Source organism: Lolium perenne, chromosome 4 (assembly GCF_019359855.2).
Source record: "Lolium perenne isolate Kyuss_39 chromosome 4, Kyuss_2.0, whole genome shotgun sequence".
In the NCBI taxonomy this organism is placed as follows: domain Eukaryota; kingdom Viridiplantae; phylum Streptophyta; class Magnoliopsida; order Poales; family Poaceae; genus Lolium; species Lolium perenne.
Window position 1 is genome coordinate 35,268,696 of NC_067247.2, and position 7,097 is coordinate 35,275,792.

Sequence of the window (7,097 nt, forward strand, 5' to 3'; positions counted from 1 at the left end):
TTCTTCTATTCACGTGTTGGCCTTGGCCTCTCTGACCACACGTAAGAGGGGGTGTTGATATATTTATAAGTGGATTGCACTAGAACTTTTTATCAGTTCAACCTTTTGGATGTGTTGGCTAGTGCATGAACCTTGGCAGGAGGAGCGTCTTGTTTTCTTGATGTACTAACGGTCTTTTGACCTACCAACACCACCGGGTTGAGCATCATGTTCTTCTTGGAGGTGTTGTCTTGGGTCTGCGGAAAGGTGTTGATGCTGCGTGTGGCTCGTGGTCTTTGTGTAGCGGAATTTCCTGAGGGGCGGTGGGGCTATATGTTCAGTCGATCTATCTCTGCTTGTTGGCTGGTCGGCGCCCTCAGGAAATTCCGCTAGTATCTTCGACAGCGGCAGCATCTGATTCAGCTTTCTTACGAGCTTTTTTACTTTGCTCCAACTTAAGAGCAAGAGCATCAGCACGTTTGTTAGCTTCCGCAAGAGTGTCTGGCAAACCAAACGACAGTAAAATGTCATGACAAAAATAATGAAGGGGAGTCTATTCAGCGGAAGAGGCAGGAAAATAGTACCTTCAAGCTTCTTAGCATGGTCACGGTACCCGATGAATTGGGTACCGAGACGGATAAATTCCTTCATCAAAGGCTGGAAAGAAAATCAGAGAAAGATAAATCAATATAGGAAGCGAAAGTTCGACAGCAACAAGAAAAAACCACAGGAGAGTCGAAAGTATTGAAATGTTCGGAACATAAAAGAAGGGAAAACTTACATCATCCATCGAAGGAGTCGTCGAACCACCAATTAACAGGGTAGGCTCCTTGACTGGCTCGACCCTAGCTCTCTTTGGTGAAGAGGCACGGGGGCTCGCAACTGGAGTCGGGTGCTCTGTATCTTACTGAGGAGGAGAGGTTTCATCCCCATCAGGTTGAGCTTCGGAGACAACTAAAGTACGAGACGTACTCGTTCGAGCAGTCACGTCAATAGGTGGATTTTCATTCTCGTCACCACTACAACAAATAAGGCGACAATATAAGAAACAACACGGACAAAATATCGGGAGCAAACAACAAAAAGCAACAAGAACTTACGAGCTGACAAGGGCATCTTCATAAGGGTTGAAAGTTGTCCTTTCTTCATCGGGAACAACTTCTTCGGCGGGAGGTGCGCCGGCTTTGGAGGTGCCGGAATTGGCAACTTCGTACCTTTTTCTCTTGTTCCTTGGAGAAACAGTTGAGGGAAGGGAGTGTGCGGACTCGGTAGCCTCAGAATCAACTTCTCTTTCAGAGGAAACCGCGGATTTGTGAGAACCCGCGATTTCACTCTCAGGGCGAGAAGTACCCTGGTTGTCGTCGGTGACAACAGCCCGTTCTTCGACTTCCCCACCTTCAGGAAGAGGAGGAAGAGAAGCTAGAACTGGATGATTCTACAAGGACAAGGTATGTCGACAAGAAGTTACGCAAGGGATGTCAGCAAAATAGTAGTCGACAAATATTAAAAAAGTCGAGAGGACAAAATAATAGTCAAACGAAAATCACCTCGGGGAGGGCGTTGGTGCCACTATATGGCTCCATGCGGCAAGAGGATGGAATAGCATCTTTCTTGCTGAGCGACGAAATTCTTCGGATAAGCTTCTCCAAGTCCTTTACAGGAAGGTCTTTGGAGAGCCGGTCGGCATCTTCTTCGTCAGCATACATCCAAAGGGGATTTTTGCGAGCTTGTAAAGGCTGCACTCTAATCCTAAGGAAATACGCTGTGATCTGGATACCCGACAATTCCTTGCCACGGGTGTTTTGAAGCTCGTGGATACGTGATGCGCGTAGTTGACACGTCCGTTGGGAACCCCAAGAGGAAGGTGTGATGCGCACAACAGTAAGTTTCCCTCAGTAAGAAACCAAGGTTATCGAACCAGTAGGAGCCAAGAAGCACGTTGAAGGTTGATGGTGCCGGAGTGTAGTGCGGCGCAACACCAGGGATTCCGGCACCAACGTGGAACCTGCACAACACAATCACAGTACTTTGCCCCAACGTAACAGTGAGGTTGTCAATCTCACCGGCTTGCTGTAAACAAAGGATTAAACTTATTGTGTGGATGATGATGTTTGTTTGTGAAGAACAGTAAAAAACAATTGCAGTAGATTGTATTTCAGATGTAAAGAATAGGACCGGGGTCCACAGTTCACTAGTGTCTCTCCCATAAGATAAGCATATGTTGGGTGAACAAATTACAGTTGGACAATTGACAAATAAAGAAGGCATAACAATGCACATACATATATCATGATGAGTACTATGAGATTTAATCAGGGCATTACGACAAAGTACATAGACCGCTATCCAGCATGCATCTATGCCTAAAAAGTCCACCTTCAAGTTATCATCCGAACCCCCTCCAGTATTAAGTTGTAAACAACAGACAATTGCATTAAGTATGGTGCGTAATGTAATCAACACAAATATCCTTAGATAAAGCATCGATGTTTTATCCCTAGTGGCAACAACACATCCACAACCTTAGAACTTTACATCCTTTGTCCTGCATTTAATGGAGGCATGAACCCACTATCGAGCATAAATACTCCCTATTGGAGTCACAAGTATCAACTTGGCCAGAGCCTCTACTAGCAACGGAGAGCATGCAAGAACATAAATAACATATATGATAGATTGATAATCAACTTGACATAGTATTCAATATTCATCGGATCCCAACAAACACAACATGTAGCATTACAAATAGATGATCTTGATCATGATAGGCAGCTCACAAGATCTAACATGATAGCACAATGAGGAGAAGACAACCATCTAGCTACTGCTATTGACAAGGTATCAACTTGTCAATGCCTATGGATTGTAGGCTAGGGTTTAGTTGGAAGTAGAGGGCAAGTAGATCTCGAAGGTTTCAGCCGAAAAGTACTCGACGATTATGAAAACTAGGGTTTGTAACAATGATTCGATTGCCTCTTCGTCCCTCGACTCCCCCTTTATATAGGAGGTGGAGCCGAGGGTTTCGTTTTGTACAAGTTACAGAGTCCGGGGTGGTTTCTAACTCATCCCGCCAGATTTACAAATAACACTTCCTATTACAACTCTAACTTTCCTTAATATATCTTGGGCTCCCGAATCTTCTTATTCTTCGGGTATTGGGCCTTCATTAAACCCCGGGTACTATCTTCGGCAGACCCATTTGGGATGCCTATGTCAGTAGCCCCCGAGATTTTGCTTGAATCGTAGAGTCAGGGAAAATCTCCACTGTTTATTTTTATCCGAGAGCTTTAGCTTTTTTATATTTCTTCACATAAAATTCTATATTGTACAGGGATAATGGTAGTTGGGGCTAGTTCATCTGACGGATCAGGTACTAGTTAACTGCTCTAGTGGCAATCCGCAAAAACCTACTTCAAGACCACGTCCCTGGACATGATCTCGGGATACTGGTGTAAACTTCGACAGGTGCCGCTTAAGGTGTTACCATTCTGTCGAGTCCCAGTCAAATTTAACGAGTACCTGACGCGTCCGTTAGGATTTTTCTTCGTATCTGTTGATACGGATAAAAGTAGCAGAGCGCAGTCTTCGGCGATGCCACGCCCAGCAGAACAGATCTGGGGTCTTACCTTCGCAAATTTGCGGCATTCAGAAATTGATCGCAACTTTGGCATTCTGAGAATATATTGTCGAGTGCTTTTCCGGCTGTTGGAATGGCACATTTTATCGAGTCAAATATGACTTATATTGCTCTCCCGATGGGAGTATATGTAGAGTTAATTATAACTCGAAATATACTCTCTATCTTTTCTTTGTTAATTTCATCGGGCACGCGAACAACGTTCCCGATGGGAGTAGCCCCCGAGGCTACAACCAAGAACTTGTGCTTGGTTGTAGGCTCAACATTTTAGTCCACCTTGTCGCTATATTGTCATTATTTCCCAATATGATCTCTCTTCTCTTTTTTTTATCTCTCGGGTGCGCGAACAGCGCTCCCGATGGGAGTAGCCCCCGAGGCTACAGCCAAGGACTTGTGCTTGGTTGTAGGCTCCCGCAATTTCTATATTGCCATACTCGAAATTTTACTTTTTATCGAAGTAGCCCCCGAGCATTTGGGCAAAAACTTGTATTTGATCAAAGGCTCCCGAAGTATTTAATAACTTCTCCTATCGCCAATCTTCTTTTATTTTTCTTGTCGGCATACTTCCTTTAATCAAATTTACTTCATCTCTGTTAATAGTCGTGATTTTTCTGCCTTGTGGGTCCATTGCTTCCACCACGTTGACACGTCGTGCAAGTGGGGGACACACGTCCTCCGCTTTTTCTGGCGCACGTACAGTAACGCCTATCTCAGTAAAAATACCTTTTTACCCTTTTATCTAGAAGATCTTTTTTCACCACACGATTTCTTCATCCAACGGTGCATTGCTTCGCCCGATTCTTATATAAACCTTTCTTCAACCTCCGTTCACTCCTTCGCTTGCGCCGCACATCTGTTCCTCTTTGCAAAAACTTCCCCTGCGCCCAACTCTCTCTGATCTTCCGCACTCACGAACATTGCTTTTTCCATTGCCGTTGATGCCACCGCGCACGCGACTCACTCGCCACAGCACTCCAGAATCCAAGATGGCCGCCGAAGATCTTGAGTGGGAGAGATCTAAAATCTCCAACCAGGACGTCAACACGCTGAAGAGGCTTGGCCTGATGAAGAAAGAAGACGCCATCCGCTTTCCCAGCGAAGAAAGCTACCCCAACCCTCCAATGGAGTACCGGGTTAGTTTCGTTGATCACCTCATCCGCGGCCTTTCGGCCCCAATTCACGATTTCCTCCGCGGCCTTCTTTTTGTTTACGGGATTCAACTGCACCAGTTGACCCCCAATTCCATCCTCCACATTTCCATTTTTATCACACTGTGCGAATGCTTCCTTGGAATCCCTCCTAACTGGGCTCTGTGGAAACGCATTTTCTGCCTCCGCCGCAATGGCTCCCACAACGCCACCTATAACATAGGCGGCGTTGTTATCTGTGTCCGAACTGACGTTGATTATTTCGACGTCAAGTTTCCTGATTCTGTCCAAGGATGGCGCAAAAGATGGCTCTACATTCACGAAGAAAGTGCCAACTCTGTGGAACACAACATAATCCCTTTCGACGGAAGTGCCAAAATTCAGCGCCGCCGTTCCTGGGACGCTGAAGCTTCCGAAGAAGAGAAAAAGGCGACAGAAGCACTTATGTCTCGTATTCATCAGCTTCAAAATACTCGAGGCAAAGAACTATCTGGTGTTCAAATCACTGCCTACTTCCTTAGGATTAGAGTGCAGCCTCTTCAGGCTCGCAAAAATCCCCTTTGGACGTATTCTGGTGAAAACGACGCCAATAGAATCTCCAGTGATCTTTCTGCAAAGGACTTGGAGAAATTGATTCGAAGAGTTTCCCGCCTGGCCAAGAAGGATCCTATTCCCTCCTCTTGTCGCGTGGAACCATACAGCTCCGCCAATCCTCTCCCCGAGGTATTTTGTCTTCTCGAGTTTCTGTCTTGTTCCGAACTTTCCCTGCATCTCATTGTATTGGTATCTCTCTAATTTTTCTTTTGTCGCTATTTTCTTGCAGAACCATCCTACTATGGCTTCCCTTCCTCCTCTTCCTGAGGATGGAGAAGTCGAAGAACAGGCTATCGTTGCCGAAGACACCCAAGGTTCTTCTATTCCTGAAAGTGAAGTCGCAGGTTCTCACAAATCTGCGGCTTCCCATGAAAAAGAAGTTGAATCTGAAGCCAGCGAATCGACACAATCCCTTCCTCCTGCTGTTTCCCCAAGGAACAAAAGGAAAAGGAATGACGCCGAGGATTCTGGCACTTCTAAGGCTGAAAAAGTTGTTCCTTCTCATCCGAAGGCAGCTTATGATCCTTATATCGAATCCCTCGTCAGCTCGTAAGTTATCTTTATTTCTCCCTATTCTTGTACTCGAAATGTTTATCTTGTCTTGCTTTTTATGCTGCCGATTTTTGATCAACAGTGATGACGAGGAAGAAGTACCAACTGTTGACGTGGCTCCTCGGACAAGCACGTCACATACTGTAGTTGCCTCAGACACGCTAGTTGAAGGAGAAGAATCCTCGCCTCCTCAACAAAACGTCGTCACCACAACTCCGCCAGCAAGCCCCCTTGCTCCTTCACCAAAAAGGACAAGGATTGAAACGATTGTTGAACCTGCCCCTCAATTGGGCAGCTCGTCGACTCTGCTCTTAGATGATGTAAGTTTGTCGATATCTATACTCCCCTATTTTGCTTTGTCACGCCTTCACTCTCTTTTTCATGCCGATGTTTCTCTTGCTGTGTTCTTCTTTAACAGCCCATGATCAAAGAGCTTCTCCGCATCGGATCCCAATTTATTGGGTACCGTGAATATGCTAGCAGAGCCGAAGGTAACAACTTTTATACTTGCCGTTTTTTCTTGACTTTTTGCTCCTGTTGCTTGTCGCGATTTTTGATCTTTCTTCCTTTTTTTATATTTCGACAGAGAAACTTGCAGAGGCCAACAAACGTGCCGACGCACTTGCTCAAAAACTTGAGCAAAGTGAGGCGGCTCGCAAGAAAGCCGAACTTGTTGCTAGCGAAGCTAAAGCCGAGGCTGATGAAGCCAAAGCAAAAGCTGCTAGTGTCGAGGAACTGCAAAAAAGACTTGAGGATGCTGAATCTGCCTTAAACGAGCACAAAGCTGCACAAGCTTCTCGTGAACAGGGGATCCTCAAGCGCCTGAAATCACAAAGTCGACGCACTCACAGTAATACCATTGATCCCTTCTATTTTGATGAGAACCGCTGTTTCTTGTTTCTTGACCAACGTTTTGTTTCCTGTGGCAGCCCAAACAGGCCAAGATTTTGATCTGGAGAATCCTGTCAATGACCCTCTCCTTGACGCACTTTCTTATCTGGAGCTTCATGGGTCCGAAATTCGTGAAGGCGTGGCAAATGCGAATGCGGGATTGTCGGCGCTGTTCCCCTACTTCTTCCCGAAGAAAGAGGAGCCCCCGACTTTCCTTGCCCTTGCCAAGATTTTCAATTCACCAGAAGACCTTGGACTGAAGATGCGTTAAGAAAACATGAAGATTGCCGTCGAAA